This window comes from Phyllobates terribilis, unplaced genomic scaffold (genome assembly GCF_046119375.1).
Source record: "Phyllobates terribilis strain yellow unplaced genomic scaffold, ASM4611937v1 Scaffold_4__5_contigs__length_816908805, whole genome shotgun sequence".
Lineage (NCBI taxonomy): Eukaryota > Metazoa > Chordata > Amphibia > Anura > Dendrobatidae > Phyllobates > Phyllobates terribilis.
Genome location: NW_027362764.1, coordinates 420181613 through 420199947, shown reverse-complemented (window position 1 = coordinate 420199947; position 18335 = coordinate 420181613).

Genomic DNA, 18335 nt, shown 5'->3' with positions numbered 1-18335 from the left:
TTTTCTTTAGGGGAAGACACTTGCCAAGACTGCACTGTTTTTGCCAATGCAGCCACACTTCTGGTTAGTTCTTGTACCTGTAGGCGTAAGTCTGCAGAGGGTTCGTTACTCTGTGTCAGGGTATCAGCCTCAACAGGTTCCTGGGGCAAAAACACTGTCTCCTGGTGGTAGAGTATTGCTGGGCGTTTAGTGGGCGCGGTATCGCTAGGGGTCACCTCTCGTAGCACACGGATTGCCCTGTCCTTAAATTGAGCAAATTTCATGTCAGGGTTTTGTAAAGACATTACACGCAATTGGGTCTTATGCATGGTAGACCGCAGTCCTTCTATAAATTGCGCTGTTAATAGCCTGTCCTCCTCCTGCACGCTGTCAGGATCCATCTGCTTAATGGCTCGCAGCGCCTCCTGGAGGTTGAGGGCATAGTCTCTCACTCTGTCCTGCACCCTTTATTTGCAGCCAAAGAACCACATTTTTATTTCTGCCGCGGTGCAGGTATCAAAAGTGTCATGTAGCTTTGTTAAGATGTGCTTGACTGTCCGTTTATCAGTGTCCGGCCAGGACTTGACTTCCCTCTGCGCAGTACCAGTTAGCTGACCGATTAGAATGCTGACCTTCTGCCCTTCGGCCAAGGGATAAATGTCAAACAGGCTACACAGTCTCTCTTTGAAATCGCTAAGGGTATGCGACTCCCCTGAGTATTGTGGTAACCAGGCCGCTCCTGGGATGTATGGCATAGACAGTGGCATTATGGGGGCTGCAGCAGCACCCGCTGTGGGAGCATCGCCTAAGTTGGGCATCTCCCCCCCCACCTAGTTCACCCTTGCCGGGGTAGGACTCACCCCTCCGGATGCTTATGTCATCGCTCCTTGCACAGCCGGTCACCGAGACTGCTCTGCTGGTCACTGTACAGCTGCACTCTTGCTGCACAGCTTCTCACACTTGTATTGTATTCACAGAGCTGCAGCAGCTGGGATGAATGGATGGCTGGGATCACAGAACACAGGGCTGCAGCAGATGGATAGATGGGATCACACAACACAGGGCTGCAGCAGCTGGATAGATGGGATCACACAGCACAGGGCTGCAGCAACTGGATGGATGGGATCACACAGCCCTTTGCAGGGGGAGGTGACAATCTCCCCCCTCAGTCTGATGCAAAGGGGAAGGCTGGCACCTTTCAGCCTGAGTGACAGACAACTCTGGTACAGTCTATGAAAGTGGGAGGGGCCTATTTTGGCGCTGTTTCCGAGGCTCCGCCCACGATGAGACACCCAACATATCATTAACTCCACATGTGCTACAGTAATGGCTGCAGTTTATACAGTTATACACAGTCTTTGTGGCACACAGGACCCAGTTAACGGGGTCCGTAAATCTTGTTTGTGACGCCAGTTGCAGCGGCCGCAAGGGCCTAGGGTACTCGGTAGCCGGGCCGGCAGTCTTCCAGTGAGGTCACGGTGGCAGCGGCCCAGCTCCGTGGCACTGGCCGAGCAGATGAAGGGAGTATTTACAGGGGATTCGTAATCTTTATGTGACGCCACCTGTGGTGCCTGGTCAGGGATGACCAGCGCTGCTGTGTGGACCCTGGGGGATGGATAGTATAGAAGCTGGGATGAAACACTTCCCATGGGTGAAGCGGGCGCCCAGGGATTGAGAACGTTTATATGAAGGATGGCGGCGGGGGAAACAGGGTGCAGAGAGCAGGGCGGCAGCAGTGATGATAACCGCGGTGGTAGCACAGCTGCGGGGAGGCGCAGAAGAAGAAGACAGACACGAGGAATGCAGTCCGGTTACCTTTACTGCAGAGAAAGCTGTGGAGTCCGGGGCACTGGTCACTAGGTCCAGGAGGGTCCGGTCAGCCTGGAAGCAATCGGAGTCCACCCCATCAGGTGGGTTTGGAGGCCTGCCTGCTGCGCTTCTCCATTGTGGGCCTCGCTGCCTGTGAGCTATCATGCGGTCCCTCTTCTTCACTCCTGCCCTAAGCTCCATACTAGCAGGCGGTGCGAACCTATAACGGGTACTGCCGTCTTGGGTGCAGGTCGGGGCTCTAGATATGCTGCTGTGCTGCCGGGCCTCTGCTTGTGGCCAGGAAACTTGCAATCTCCTGTCCCCCAGATTCGGTTGCCGGGACGTGCAATGGCCGTACAACCCAGGACTCTGGCGTCCTCTGCTCCGCTGCTTGGGTTGAGCTCTTCACTTGCTCTGCTCCCCAGAACTTTCTCCTTCTCCCTCTGCTGATTTCTCCCCCTCTCCCTTCCCTCTCACACTCACTCACTAACTCCTCCCCCCAGCCGGAAAAGGCAGCTCCCCAAAATAGGGTGTAGAGCTCCCCCTTCAGGTCAGGGATTAGAACCTGTGTGTGCATGTGGGGTTTACCTGACGTGGGGAGCTCCTCCTGCTTCCAAGCGTAATATTACCACCGTTGAAGGAGGCAACACTACTGTGGCAACCAGCCCATGGGGCGCCACACCACTACCCATCACTGAGGTCCCATTCGATCGCATCGCCATGGATCTAGTGGGGCCCCTGGTCAAGTCCGCCAGAGGACATCAGTATATCCTGGTGGTACTGGACTACGCTACCCGGTACCCGGAGGCTGTACCACTATGAAACATCTCTGCCAAGTGCATAGCCCGGGAGCTGGTCCACATCTTTTCGAGAACGGGATTGCCTAAGGAAATCCTAACTGACCAAGGGACCCCATTTATGTCAAGGGTGATGAGGGAGTTGTGCAAAATCCTGCAAATCACACAACTCAGGACCTCAGTCTACCACCCACAGACAGACGGCTTGGTGGAGAGGTTTAATAAAACCTTGAAGGTCATGTTGAAGAAGGTCGTGGAGAATGATGGCCAGGACTGGGACTGCCTACTGCCGTACCTTCTGTTTTCCATTAGAGAAGTCCCACAGGCCTCTACTGGATTCTCCCCGTTTGAGCTGTTATGTGGTCGACACTCCCGGGGACTCTTGGATGTAGCGAAGGAGACCTGGGAGGCGGAGTCTACACCCTACCGGAGTGTAATCGAACATGTGGCCCAGATGCAAGAGAGGATTGCAGAGGTGATGCCCATTGTGAACGAACTCCTCCTAAAAGCACAAAAGGCACAGTCAAGGGTGTACAATAGATCCGCGAGGGTGAGACACTTCAACCCTGGGGATCGAGTACTGGTACTGGTACCTACGGTGGAGAGCAAATTCCTGGCCAAGTGGCAGGGCGCCTATGAAGTGGTTGAAAAGGTTGGCGATGTCAACTATAGGGTCCACCAACCTGGGAGAAAGAAGCCCCACCAGGTGTACCATTTCAACCTGATAAAGCCATGGCGAGATAGGGAGTCCGTGGAAGCTCCGTGTTTGGTGGCGAAGTCGGAAGCCGACATGGGAGACGTCAAGGTGGCAGAATCGCTGTCACGTGCCCAAAAGCAACAATGTCAAGTGTTGCTGCAACGGAACAAGGACCTGTTATCGGATCTACCGGGGTGTACTTAGATCATAGAACATGAGGTGCTTACAGAGCCTCATGTTCGAGTGAATCTAAAGCCATATAGGATTCCTGAAGCCTGCCGAGAGGTAATCTCAAAGGAGGTGAAGCACATGCTGAGTCTAGGAGTCATTGAAGAGTCCAAGAGTGGCTGGTCCAGTCCCATAGTCTTGGTGCCGAAACCAGATGGAGATTGGCAGTTCTGCAATGACTATAGGAATCTAAATGAGGTCTCTAAGTTTGATGCGTACCCAAGGCCAAGAGTAGATTAACTAATTGAAAGGCTAGGGCCGGCCAGGTACATTATCAATCTTAACCTTACAAAAGGATATTGGCAAATTCCCATGTCCCAAAGTGGCCAAAGAGAAGACAGCCTTTGCAATGCTGGATAGGTGTTTCCAATACACCAGGATAACGTTTGGGTTGCAAGGAGCTCCAGCTACCTTCCAAAGAGCCATGGACCGGATGCTAGCTCCCCCAAAAAGTATGCAGTGGTTTACCTGGATGATATCGTGATCTACAGCCAGGATTGGGGAAGCCATCTGAGCAAAGTCCAGGCGATATTCAATGCTCTATATTAGACAGAGTTTTCCATCAACCCGAAGAAATGTGCCATGGGCATGGAGGAAGCCAGATATTTGGGCTATGTCATAGGCAGAGGCGTGATTAAGCCCCAAATAAATAAAACTGAAGCGATACAGGGTTGACCACAATCTCTCTCAAAAAAACAGGTCAGAGCCTTCCTGGGCACCGTGGGCTACTACCGCCGATTCATTCCTAACTTCACCATGATAGCCGCCCCTTTGACAGACCTCCTGAAAGGGACAAAGTCAGCTATGGCTAAGTGGTCTCCAGAAGCTGAGACAGCTTTCCAGGAGCTAAAGCAGGCACTGTGTAAACAGCCAGTGCTGGTGGCACCGGATTTCTCAAAAGAGTTTGTGGTCCAGACGGACGCGTCATATATCAGACTGGGGTCTGTCCTATCACAAGAGGTGAACGGGGAGGAGCACCCCATAATGTATCTAAGCCGGAAGCTGATATCTTGTGAGAAGAATTACTCCATAGTGGAGAAGGAATGTTTGGCCATCAAGTGGGCATTGGAAACTCTGAGATACTACCTCTTAGGAAGAAAGTTCAGGCTGGTATCAGATCATGCCCCACTAAGGTGGATGAGAGAGAAGAAGGGGAACAATGCCCGAGTGACCAGGTGGTTCCTAGCCCTCCAGGACTTTAGCTTCCATGTAGAGCATAGGCCTGGGAAACTGCATGGCAATGCTGACGCTTTGTCGAGAGTCCACTGTATGTTAGCAGAAGGTGCCAAGCCCCCCAGCTTTGGGCATGGGGGATGGTATGTAAGATGGCTGCCAGATATGTCCTTGAGGGGAGATTTGTATCGCTGAGGTAGGCAGCTTAATGGTCGGTTTTTACGAACAGTCATAAGAGATGGGTGGGAGTGGCTGCTCACATATCCCCACCCCGGGGCGTGGTTTGTTGTAAATAAAATGGAGGCCAAGGGTTTCATTTGGTGTCTGTGTCTGGAGATGTGTGGATCTCCAGTGTGTTGGTCTGTCCTAAGGCCGTGAGAACTAGACACTGACCTCTAGCGGGCGAACCAGCACCATTGCATGGACATTTTGCTTGTGTTTTCCCTTTGTGCCGGAAAAGGCTGTCTTTTTGTTTGCCTATGCTAAGCGGTTTATGAAGTCAGAATGAACCTGCCTGAACAGTTCTATGAAAACGTTTTCTGTTCATACCTGAACCGTGGCTGAGTGAGTACCAAACCCCTACACTAGGCAGAGTACAAAAAATAATTTTTTGTGTGGCAAACATGATACACTTTGCTGTAAGTTAGCTACTACGTTAGTGGCGGTGAACTTCAGCTGTTTTCAGAGTAAAAAAATATATTTTTTCTGTTGCTATCCACAGTCCACCAAAGATTTTTTTGTGTGGCAAACGTGATACACTCTGCTAAAAGCCACCTACTATTTTAGTGGCGTTGAAGTTCAGCTGTTTTCAGAGTAAAAAAAAATTTTTTTTCTCTAGCTAGGCAGAGTCCAAAAAAAAAATTTTTTGTGTGGTAAACGCAGGTCAGCTCGGGCTTGCGGGCCCCATGCCCCCGGCCAGCCCAGGCCCCCCTCTCTTTGCCTCTACTCACCGGGCCTCAGGTAGTCAGGGGCAACAGTTCAGACCTTAATGCTCCCGGTGGCTGGAAATGAGCGCTATATCTTTAAACCGCCGCCGGGTGCATCATGGTCCTGACGCCGATCATGTGACACACTGTGCGCTTGTGTCACCCTGGCCTGGATGCCACAAATATAATAAAGCTGTGTATGAGAGCAGGGGGGAGGTTCTCTGGTCAGGGGAACATTAGCATGCAATACCTCCTGCCTCAGGCCAGTAGGGGGAGCAGGCTGCCCCTATAAAAGCTGGAACTGGGGGCAGGGTTAGGGAGAACTGGACGACCTGTCTCAGGACTGAGAGGTGTCCCAGAGCAGTGAGGGACAGTTGTATTGCACCCTAAGAGGACGTGTGGCAGTAGGAGAGCCACAAGCCAGGGACAAGAGGTGAAGTACGCCTGTCCTGGCAGATAAAGAACCAAATTTACCAGACTTTGGCGTCTGAGGCTGTGAGGATTCCACGTCCTACAGCAGATAACCAGTCCGCAGGGGACTGTACATTCCTTGGCCTAAGAAGCCCGGAGGTTCCGCCACACCAGAAGGGACCAGCAGAGCCGTACCAGGCCGGGAGTAGAAAGGGACCCACGTTGCAAACCATACGGGCGAGAGGACACGGTGAGCTCGGGACCGTGGGCTGTTACCCTACCAGGAGGAGATAGCCAGAAGGAGTGCAGAGAGCACGGTAGGCCTACACCCTCACCCTGACCAGGGCCAATTTCCCAATTGCTCTAGCCGGGTCTGTTTGTGGGTCAGTTCACCTGTTCTAGTAAAGACCCTGGACTGCAACCTGTTGTCTGTGTGCTCCTTGCTCCTCCAGCACTAACGGTACTGGGACGCCCTACACCATCACCCCCCCCATCCATTGCACTGCCCTGGGGCCGCACTCTTCCTGTGAGGAGTCACACTATCACAGCTGCATACATCATCAGCCCCAGCGGTCTACCTGGCAGCGGCGGTCCACACTGACCGCAATCCATGGGTGGCGTAGTCGGACATTATCAACAGCACATAGCAGAGTATCATTGGTCTGACCACCCTGAGCCACGGAACCAGGTCACCACCACTACCCCCATCGTCTCCCTATTGCCCGGCTCTGAGTGCCCCATGGCCCAGGGGGCGAGTCAGCTTTGGCGTAGTCAGCAGGATAGTAAGCAACCCGCCACAAACGGGTATTGCATGCCTGAAAAAGAATGTACACGTACCTGAAGAAGAGGTTTCCTGCCATCCGGAGCCGTTTCCCGCCATTTTCAGCCAAATCGCGCGAGACTCAAAGCTCCGCCCCACGCACCGACGCTGCGCAAGGTCCTGGAAGGGAGAGAGAGCGACGATGATGTCACCAGGACGCGACGCAAGGTCCTCGTCCAGAGGAGCACGAGCGGAGCCGCGGCCTACAGAAGAGGATCGTCGGAAGGTAGGCCACGCTTAACTTGGGGGGAGGAAGATGTCGGACACAGAGGCGCCCACTACCACCAGCGCAGCTGCAGCAGCGGTGATGCCATTTTCCCTGCCTTACATCCCTGGAGGGGCCTGGCTGCCTAAGTATTCAGGGGAGCCCCATGCCCTAACTGACTTTAAGGAAAGGCTGTACAGTTTGTTCCAAGTTTACCCCCTGACAGAGGAACAGAGGATTAGCATACTGACAGGGCAGTTAACTGGCGCAGCCCAGCAGGAGGTAAAGTCATGGCCCGCTGAGGAGAAAAGAACTGTGAAGGGTAATCTGGCCCGGCTGCGGGGTACCTTTGATACACGTACCTCCGCTGAAATTAAAATGAGGTTCTATGGATGTAAGCAGCGGACACAGGACAGCATCAGAGACTATGCCCTAAATTTGCAGGAAGCCTTGAGGGCCATCCAACAAGCTGTCCCTGGCAGCGTGCAGGATACGGATAAGCTACTAACAGAACAGTTTATAGAAGGTCTGCTGTCTAGCGCCCACAGGACCCAGCTGCGCCTCATGTTCTTTCAGAACCCTGATCTGACCTTTGCCCAATTTAAGGACAGGGCCATAAGGGTGCTCCGTGAACTCGCAACAAGTGGTGCTACAAACCCCGGGCGCCCTGCTCTCACCTACCACCAGGAGGCGGCGCCCTCCTCTATGGACTCTGTGGGGGCCGATGCACAGGCCCTGAACCAAGCCCCATCGAAAGATCTGCATCACCAAGTCCAGGAGCTGACCAGGAGCGTTGCGGCGTTGACCAGGACCGTCCAGGCGTTACAAGTGGACCCGTCAAGACCCATCGAGCTGGCTTCAAGTCCGGAGGATGTCCCGTGGCGTCGACAGAGGAGGATCCCGTCATTCCGAGGGAGGCCCACAGACCGCTGTGCAGAGGATGGACAGCCCATTTGCCATCGATGCAACCAGCCCGGACACATTTCCAGGTACTGTAATTTAAACGGGTCCAACCTGGGGCAGAGGGCCAACCCCCAGGCATAAGATCACCAGGCCCTTACAATTGGTGTAATAAGTATGTTGGGGGGCGCCCGGTTTTACCCGTGGTCCTGGACGGTATCCCCATGAGCGCCTTGCTGGATACCGGGTCGCAAGTAACCACTATCCCTTATGTACTTTTTAAGCAGTACTGGACTGATGCTGATATAACACGGTATCCAGACAGTGACTTGAGCATCATCGCCAGTAATGGCTTGCCCGTGCCGCAGATGGGGTTCAAAGAGATGACCATTAAGATTGGTAAAGTTGAACTACCGGCACAGGGAGTGATTATTGTGGACATTGACCGTCGTGAAAGTCACCCTAAAATAACTGTGGGTACTAACGTGATTGAAAATTGTCTTTCAGAGGTAATTGTAATTCTACAACAGGTGGCGGTGAATGCTAGTTCCAGCCAACAGAGAGTCCTTAACAAGGAGATAAAAGCCCTGATGAGACAGCAGCAGGTAGAACTGTCTGGTGGTGAGATCGGTAGCGTAAGACTGAGTGACCCATTCCCCATTTCCATGCTTCCCAAAAGTGAAATGATGATCTGGTGTCGGACTGCAATCGGGTTGAGAGGTAGAGACTACCAAGCCATGGTAGAACCCGTGTACTCAGACAGCAGGCCCACCATTTTGACAGCCAGGGGGGTGGTTGATGTCCGCCATGGGAGGGTGCCCGTTCGCATTCTCAACATTGGGGAGAGAGAGGTATACTTACCCAGGTATGCTACACTTGCCAAACTGTTTGTTGTCGAACACAAAGCTATCAGGGCCGTGGAGCCTTTGCCTCCATCTCCACAGGCGGAGGGTAATGGCTCCCAGAAACAAAAGGAGGACTGGTGCCAGAAACTCCATGTGGGTGCTGACTCCACTCCCCTGCACCAAAAATTACCGGGTGGTACAGGAGTATGAGAGAGTCTTTAGTAAGCACCCGCTAGACTTCGGCAGAGTAAAAGGGATAGAACACCATATCCCCACAGGGAGCCACCCACCAATAAAAGAGAGACACAGACCTGTACCCCCTGCACATTATCAGAATGCCAAGGGTATGCTGCGGGAAATGAAAGAAGCTGGGGTCATTAGAGATAGCTGTAGCCCCTGGGCAGCCCCCCTGGTTCTGGAAAAAAAGAAAGACGGCACCATGAGAATGTGCGTGGACTATAGACAAATCAACCATATCACCCACAAAGACGCATATCCGCTGCCTAGAATAGATGAGTCTTTAGCCACACTAAAATCAGCTAATTTCTTTTCTACTTTGGACTTTACTAGCGGGTACTGACAGGTTCCTGTGGCAGAGGCTGACAAGGAAAAGACCGCCTTCACCACCCCGATGGGACTGAGCGAGTTCAACTGTATGCCCTTCGGGCTCTGCAACACACCAGGGACCTTCCAGAGGCTGATGGAATGCTGTCTAGGGCACCGAAACTTCGAGACGGTCCTCCTTTACCTGGACGACGTGATCGTCTATTCGAAGACTTACGAGGACCATCTAAAGCACCTGGCCGAGGTGTTCGAAGCCCTGGCAGGCTATGGCCTGAAGGTGAAACCATCAAAGTGTCATCTGTTGAAACCGAAGGTCCAGTACCTAGGGCACGTGGTAAGTGTGGAAGGAGTAGCCCCCGACCCTGACAAGGTCACGGCAATCAAGAGCTGGCCAAGCCCTTCGAACATCAAGGAAGTGAGGCAATTCCTCGGGTTGGTAGGCTACTACCGACGGTTCATCCCCGGGTTCACTAAGATGGCAGCTCCTATGCAGGACCTCCTGATAGGACAGTCTAAGTCCAGAAGCCAAAAGCCACCCTTCAAGTGGGATAAACCGGAAGAGGAGTCCTTCCACCAGTGGAAGATGGCCCTCACAAGGGATGAGATCCTGGCCTACCCTGATTATGGCCAGCCTTTTATTCTCCACACAGACACCAGTAATGTGGGACTGGGAGCCGTACTGTCACAAAACCAACAGGGCAGAGAAAGGGTGATCGCGTACGCCAGCCGGAAGCTGAGGCCCACCGAGAGGAACCCGGAGAATTACAGCTCCTTCAAGCTAGAATTCTTGGCGGTGGTGTGGGCCGTAACGGAACGCTTCAAGCATTACCTGGCCTCCGCAAAGTTCACTGTGTACACGGACAACAACCCGTTAACACACCTAGACAGTGCAAGACTTGGTGCCCTGGAACAGCGGTGGATGGCCCGTCTCTCCAATTATGACTTCGTGATCGAGTACCGGGCAGGCAAAACCAATGCCAACGCTGACGCCCTATCGAGAATGCCTCACTTACCTGAAGCTGATGAAGACCCAGAAGAGCTGGAGGAGGTAGAACTCCCCGCGTTTCACCGGTATGGAGCCACTCAGTACTCCCACCGCATGAAGGAGGAAGATCTAACAACCGTTATGATCAATCCCCTACCTCGCCACAGCTGGGCCGAGACCCAAGGTAGTGACCCTGCAATCCGCCTGGTGAAAGATCTGCTGACCCAGGAAGACGCCTGCTTAGATCCGGATGCCCCAGAGGAAGCCAAGCAGCTATGGAAAGAGAAGAGCAAGCTGTTCCTCTATGAAGGCAAGCTGTGCAGACGACTTGTCAACCACCGGACACACGAGGTGACCTGGCAAGTCGTGGTCCCAAGGCGGGATGCAGCTATGGTCCTGGGGGCTTACCATGACAGAGCGGGGCACTTCGGTTGGAAGAAACTGGAGTTCCTGCTAAGAGGACGGTTCTTTTGGGTCGGCATGAGAGGGGCTGTAGAGAAGTGGTGCCAGGACTGTGGCCCTTGTAACTTAAGGAGAAAAGACCGCACCAGCCAGAAGACACCCTTGAAGCCCATCGTCACCCAGCAGCCTCTTGAGCTGGTAGCTCTGGACCACGTCAAATTGGCTCCAAGCCGGTCAGGGTACATCTACGCCCTGACAATCGTGGACCACTATTCCCATTTTCTAGTGGTGGTCCCTGTAAAGGACTTGACAGCCCAAACGGCGGCCAGAGCCTTCCAGCAATACTTCTGCCGTCCACACGGGTATCCGGAACAGGTCCTGACGGACCAGGGTCCAGCGTTCGAAGCTGAAATCTTCCAAGAGTTTTGCAACCTCTATGGCTGTAAGAAGATTCGGACAACGCCTTACCACCCACAAACCAACGGGATGTGTGAGAAAATGAACAATATAGTCATTGATCTCCTGAAGACGTTGCCCCTGGAGGAACGCAGCCTGTGGCCAGAAAAACTGCCGGATCTAATAGACTTATACAACCATATCCCGGTGAATGCTACAAACTGCACCCCGGCTTACCTGATGCGAGCTAGACCAGGTAAGCTGCCCGTAGACCTGGAGATGGGAGTCCTAACACCTGAGGACACCTCCCCGGATGCGGACTGGGATACGGAAAGGCAACTGCAGTACAAGAAGGTACAGGAGAGTGTGGAGAAGAGCCTGGCCCAGGTGAGAGAGAGGCAAGAAAAACTCTTCAACCAACACACCCCTGCTGGTCCCTAGAACCTGGTGAGCAGGTCCTGAAGTGAAAGAGAAGGCTTCACAAGTTGGACGACCAGTGGGAAAGGGAACCCTACACCATACTGCAGTCTGACCACGACAACCCGAAGGTGTGCGTGATCACCAAGGATGGAGGAGAAACCACTAGTACCGTCTCCAGAGACCACCAAAAAAGGTGCCCCGAGCAACTCTGTAGTGCAGAAGAGGATCAAAGTGACCTTGAACCCGCAGAGGACAAGGAAGAAATGATCAGCACCGTTCTCGGAGAGTTTCCTCAGTCCTGGACTCGAATAAACGATGCCATAGTGGTACCCGTCCTGCATTTCCTGCAACCGGCTCAGCAACAACCTACACCAGAGCCGGAAGGTGAAGAAGAGCAAGCAGCTCCAGAGGCAGAAGAGCCTGAACCAGCAGCCCAGGAGAGTCAACCCTCTGCTGACAGTGAGCCTGCCATGCCTGCGGTAAGCCAAAGGACCCGCAGACAGCTGCCTGCCCTACCTGTACACCCAGCTGGTAGCTGTACCCCTAATGCTAGTGGTGAAAGCCAGGTTGGTCCACCACCAGACAGTGGGTTAAGGAGGTCAACCAGGAGCACAAAGGGGCAGATACCCGCTCGCTGGAGAATATTGGGTGCACTAAAATTGTAAATAACCCTGTTGCCAAATGTTGAAATGTTTGCCAAGTTACCTGCATGATTATTAATAGTGTGTTTCAGTTTCTTGCAGTTACCGTACGGACTCAAAGGTTATGGACTTTTAATAACCAGGACTTTGTATGGACTGCGTTCGGAGCCTAACCAAGGAATGAACTAAGACTGTGAAGGACTTGGGGTAGGACATACCCCACCTGGTTAAGGCTCCCCGTTGTATTGGTGATATGGACACCCGGTCACAGACCACACTGTGACCTTAAGAACTCAATCTGTGCGTCACTTTCCTGATAATGTTTTATGGTCATGCATATTGTCTTTGTTTATTGTTTAGTTCCGGAGTACTAAATTTTACTAGGGGGGAATGTGTCACCCTGGCCTGGATGCCACAAATATAATAAAGCTGTGTCTGAGAGCAGGGGGGAGGTTCTCTGGTCAGGGGAACATTAGCATGCAATACCTCCTGTCTCAGGCCAGTAGGGGGAGCAGGCTGCCCCTATAAAATCTGGAACTGGGGGCAGGGTTAGGGAGAACTGGACAACCTGTCTCAGGATTGAGAGGTGTCCCAGAGCAGTGAGGGACAGTTGTATTGCACCCTAAGAGAACGTGTGGCAGTAGGAGAGCCACAAGCCAGGGACAAGAGGTGAAGTACGCCTGTCCTGGCAGATAAAGAACCAACTTTACCAGACTTTGGCGTCTGAGGCTGTGAGGATTCCACGTCCTACAGCAGATAACCAGTCCGCAGCGGACTGTACGTTCCTTGGCCTAAGAAGCCCGGAGGTTCCGCCACACCAGAAGGGACCAGCAGAGCCATACCAGGCCGGGAGTAGAAAGGGACCCACGTTGCAAACCATACGGGCGAGAGGACACGGTGAGCTCGGGACCGTGGGCTGTTACCCTACCAGGAGGAGATAGCCAGAAGGAGCGCAGAGAGCACGGTAGGCCTACACCCTCACCCTGACCAGGGCCAATTTCCCAATTGCTCTCAGACGTCCAGGCCCCCTCCTAGCCAGGCCTGTTTGTGGGTCAGTTCACCTGTTCTAGTAAAGACCCTGGACTGCAACCTGTTGTCTGTGTGCTCCTTGCTCCTCCAGCACTAACGGTACTGGGACGCCCTACACCATCACCCCCACCATTGCACTGCCCTGGGGCCGCACTCTTCCCGTGGGGACTCACACTATCCCAGCTGCATACATCATCAGCCCCAGCGGTCTACCTGGCAGCGGCGGTCCGCACTGACCGCAATCCACGGGTGGTGTAGTCGGACATTATCAACAGCACATAGCAGACTACCATTGGTCTGACCACCCTGAGACACGGAACCAGGTCGCCACCACTACCCCCATCGTCTCCCTATTGCCCGGCTCCGAGTGCCCCACGGCCCAGGGGGCGAGTCACGCTCACTTTCATTTTGGAGCAGAGCAGCAGCGTGCTACATGTGCATTGGGACCCTGGACAGGCAGGTTGACTTCAGCAGCGGCGGCAGGAGGAGGTAGGCAGACTGTGTGTCAGTGTCTGTCTGTGTCTGTGTGTGTGTCAGTGTATGTCTGTGTCAGTGTCTGTCTGTGTGTGTGTCAGTGTCTGTCTGCATGTGTGTCACCCAGGGGGATATAGGGGGCTCGGTACCCGAGCTTTTTACCTTGCTTAGGATGTCACGGCAGTCGGCTCCCGGGCCCGTACTCTGGGCTCTCTCTTGAAAAAGGGGATTTTTAGTGTATGGTTTGTTTCGTGACGCCACCTGTGGTTTCCAGTAACGGTTACCGGCGCTGCTGCAGACCTCCGGGGGTGATGAAATGGCAGCTGGGATGTTTCTGCTCCCCACAGGTGGAGCGAGCCCCCGGGGCAGTGTAGTATAGATGATGGTGGTGCTGGGGCTTGTGGTGCAGGAGAGATGGCGCAGTTGAAATAACTGTCGGAGGCAGTGGAGTGCAGTCATCTGAGTTTACTCACAGTTCTGTTCAAGTTCCTCAGGTACACTGTACAGGTGTCAGCCTCCCGCGTCGCACTGCGTCTACCAGATAAGGGGTCCAGCACTTTCTCAAGTATATCAGGAGCCCTTGACGGAACCCCACTTTCTTTATGTTCCTTACTAGACCGACTTCTCGCACCGGTCTTCTCCCTCCTGCCCTGCGCTTTCCCACACACAGTCCCGATCGGGTGCTCCGAAGTCCCTCTGGGCAACCTGGAGTTCCCGGACCTACTTGATGCCCTTCACGGTGACTAGGGTGAGACTGTGGCAACTGCACCATGGAAGTGCAGAAGCCTCCGGTTTTCCAGCCGAGACCTGGAGTAACACGGCTGGTCCAGGGACCGGTTCCCTTCTTGTGGCCTGATTCCTCTGACACCTGGCAGATTCGGGCATATGGGTGCCGTCCTGCACTCACCGTACCCCCTGTGATCCCTTCTGTCGATGGAGCCTTCCATCTCTGCTCCCCTCCTGGGCCTCTATTACTAGGCCCCTTATGGAGCAGAGCTCCTAAAGAGACTCTGCTCCCCTCCTCTCCTTGCTACTCACTCTCTGTCCTCTGCACTACTACTCTCTTGCCACCCTAAGATGGCTTCCCTTATATAGACCTATTATGGTGCTCCCCTACTCTACATCCTCCACCCACACCCACTGCTGGTTCTCCCTCTTTTTGGTTCCCCCCCACTCCAGCCAGGGTCAGGGCTCAGCGGAAACACAGTGCATCTTGCCCTTCCAGCCGGCCTGGAGTAGTGTAGTGTTGAATGCGGGTGTTGGGGTTCCGGGCAGCACTCCCTCCTTACCTGAGAGAAGGAGACACCACACCTCTGGGTGAGGTGCCGTACCTCTCCGGCGACTGAACCCTCAGGGGCGCCACACATGTCAGTGAGGAGGCCACAGCGGCAGCAGCAGGCAGTGCATGTATAAGGACTGGGGGAGGCTACTGGGGGGTTTCTGGCCCTGTGAGGGGACTATTTCTGGCCTTGTGAGTGGGCTATTTCTGGCCCAGTGAGGGGGCTATTTCTGGCCCAGTGAGGGGGCTATTTCTTGCCCTGTGAGGTGGCTATTTCAGGCCCTGTGAGGGGGCTGTTTCTGGCCCTGTGAGGGGGCTATTTCTAGCCCGGTGAGGGGGCTATTTCTGAACTGGGGACGGGGTTGTGAGGGGGCTATTTCGGGCCCGATGAGGGGGCTATTGCTGGCCCGGTGAGGGGGCTGTGAGGGGGTTATTTCTGGCCCTGTAAGGGGGCTATTTCTGGCTGCAGAGTAGGGGGTGGAGCCTGGGCGGATTCTCAAGGGGACCCCAAAATGTTACCAGTATGGGTCCTGAAATTCCTAGTGGCAGCCTGGGAAAATGTGATACACTCTGCTATAAGTCAGCTACTACGTTAGTGGCGGTGAACTTCAGCTGTTTTCAGAGTAAAAAAATATATTTTTTCTGTTGCTAGTCACAGTCCACCAAAGATTTTTTTGCGTCACAAACGTGATACACTCTGCTAAAAGCCACCTACTATTTTAGTGCTGTTGAAGTTGGGCTGTTTTCAGAGTTAAAAAAAGATTTTTTCTGTTGCTAGGCAGAGTCAAAAAAATTTTTTTTTTGTCGCAAACGTGTTACACTCTGCTATAAGCCACTTAGTCCTTTAGTGGCGGTGAAATTCAGCTGTATGCAGAGATTATGCAGAGTAAAAAAATCAGTTTTTTTGCTGTTCCTAACGTGATACAGCAGGCTAGATCTGAGTTTGAAATAGTTTGGAGAATATCTCGTATGTTATACAGGCCTCATCCGCACTAAAAAAATACTTTCTTCTGTTAGCAACGTTATACAACAAGCCATATCTTACATTGTCATTTAGTGCCGCTGAAATTCAGGTGTGTGTAGAGCTGTTGCAGAGGAAAAAATCTAATTTTGTTTTGCTAATAGCGTGCTCCTACCACAGTATCTGAGCAACATGAGTGGGTAAAAAAGAGGTCGTGGTGGAAGGGGGAATAGGCTTGGTGTTCAAGGTATACGTGGGTTAGGTGGTAATGTTAGTGAAAGCACTAATGAACCAACACCATCATGTCCTATTCGAAAATAACGGATAACTTCTGTTACTGGACGGGCTACTCCACTTCCTTTCCTTGACAGCCGTACAGCGATACGAATTGTTGATAAGGGCCAGAAAGAGCAAGTGCTCCAGTGGATGGCAAGCGCTACTTCAAGTGGCCTCTCCTCTTCTTCCTCCATCTCAACATCACACACAGTACAGTCCACAGAGGTGGCACCCCATTTACCCTTGCTTCCCCCCACGTCACAACTGTCCAACTGCCCAACTGACTGTAGAGAACCACAGATGGGTGAGTCTGTAGAACTGTTCACCCATTCTATACCATGGGCATCAGAAGTGTGCTCCAAACATTCACAGAGTCAAGAGGAGGAAAATATCTGGACTGATACCCAACATTTTTTTAGGTTGGATTCGGGGCAGGACGAAGTAGGGTTGGAGCAGGTTCCTCCTGACCCTCGTCACCAGATGTTAACCACCGAGGAGCGAGGTGATCCTGATGAGACTCAGATACCTGAGGCTTATGTGGACTGTACTGTGCTGTCAGGACAACAAGAGGAGAAGGTTCACTCTGAGGGAAAGGAATGGGATAACACATTAGATGATGATGAGGTTGAAGATCCTACTTGGTGTGAACCCAGAGTCACGCAGCTGAGCAGCTCATATAAGGAGGTGGAGGAGGAAGACAAGGAGGTTAGATTTCGTCCTACGGCGCAGACACAGAGCAGCACTGCATCCTTAGCCACTATGTGGCCAGCAGCGGTCGCGGCTCTGCAGCTCACAGGGGCGGCAAGGGTTGCCTAGCCTGGGCCGTTTTTGTCACAGCAAAGGATGAGCCAACTCACGTTATCTGCAAACTTTGTGATAAAGATCTCAATAGAGGGAAAAACTGCAATAATTTGACTACTACATGCATGAACGTTCACATGCGCAAACAACATGCGTTACACTGGGAATCTCACCGCACTGAAATGCGGACCAGCGGACCTCAACAACCATCAGCTGCCCCATCAACCGCATCTGCAGCTTCTTCCTCTTCCTCTGTTACCATGCCTAGTATTGTCACGCAGGTCTCCCACCTCAGAACATCTGGTTTTCTACCCTCTCCAGTCAGGCTGAGTGAGAGCCCGTCCGCTGTAACAGACATGCCTGCTGTGTTTGTTTCACCAAGCACACCACATGTTTCTCAATCCACCGTAACATCTGCACCTCACTGACGGTCCCGCAGTTTGTCCGTTTCACCGTACTCCGCGCTCTCTCAGCACTGCAGCCAGCCCTCGGTCCTATAGCTGTGGTCACGTAAAAGATTGTTTCCTCCTATTCCTGACAAAGCTAAGAGGTTGAACTCCACCATCTCCAATCTGTTGGCCACAGAAATGTTGGTGACAGGCCCTAATTTTTTTGAACTGTGAACAGTCCTGTATGGCTGCTTTTTCACTGAGGAGGAAACCGGAGAACCTGGGGGAAACCCCCGCAAACACAGGGAGAACATACAAGCTCCTGGAAGCTTACTGTGATTTAGGCTCTCAGCAGATTTGTCCCGTGCATCTCCCCTACTGTGATAACGCTGTACCAAAACACATTAGACTGTCGCCTACCGTGGAAACCTTGAAAGGAAGCTGAAGATCCACTTCTTGTGACAAGCGTACAATCTGCGGTAAGCCTCGCTCCAGCATACCGCTGCACGACTAGCTGTACCCTGACCTACTGTATCCTCATCCATCCCTTGTAGATTGTTTGTGCACCCTCGCAGGCAGGGTTCTCTCTCCTCTTGTACCAGTTGGTGACCCTTTTCACATGTAAAGCACCACAGAATAAATGTTGCTGTAATAATAATAATAATAATAATAATTATAGTATTTGTACTCTGGGTCAATTGATGGCACTTTCCTGGTGTCTACCCCTAATTTTATGTGTTTTGGCAGCTTTTGGGCCCGTTTGAAGGTGTATATGCGTTTTTATTTGTCCCCCATTGAATCCTATGGTGGTCGGAAATGTCCAACGAACATTCGGTGAATAAATTCGGCGAATGTTTAAATATTCGACGAACATTTCCGAACCGAACATTAAAATGTTCGCTCATCTCTAGTAAGGGACACATACAGT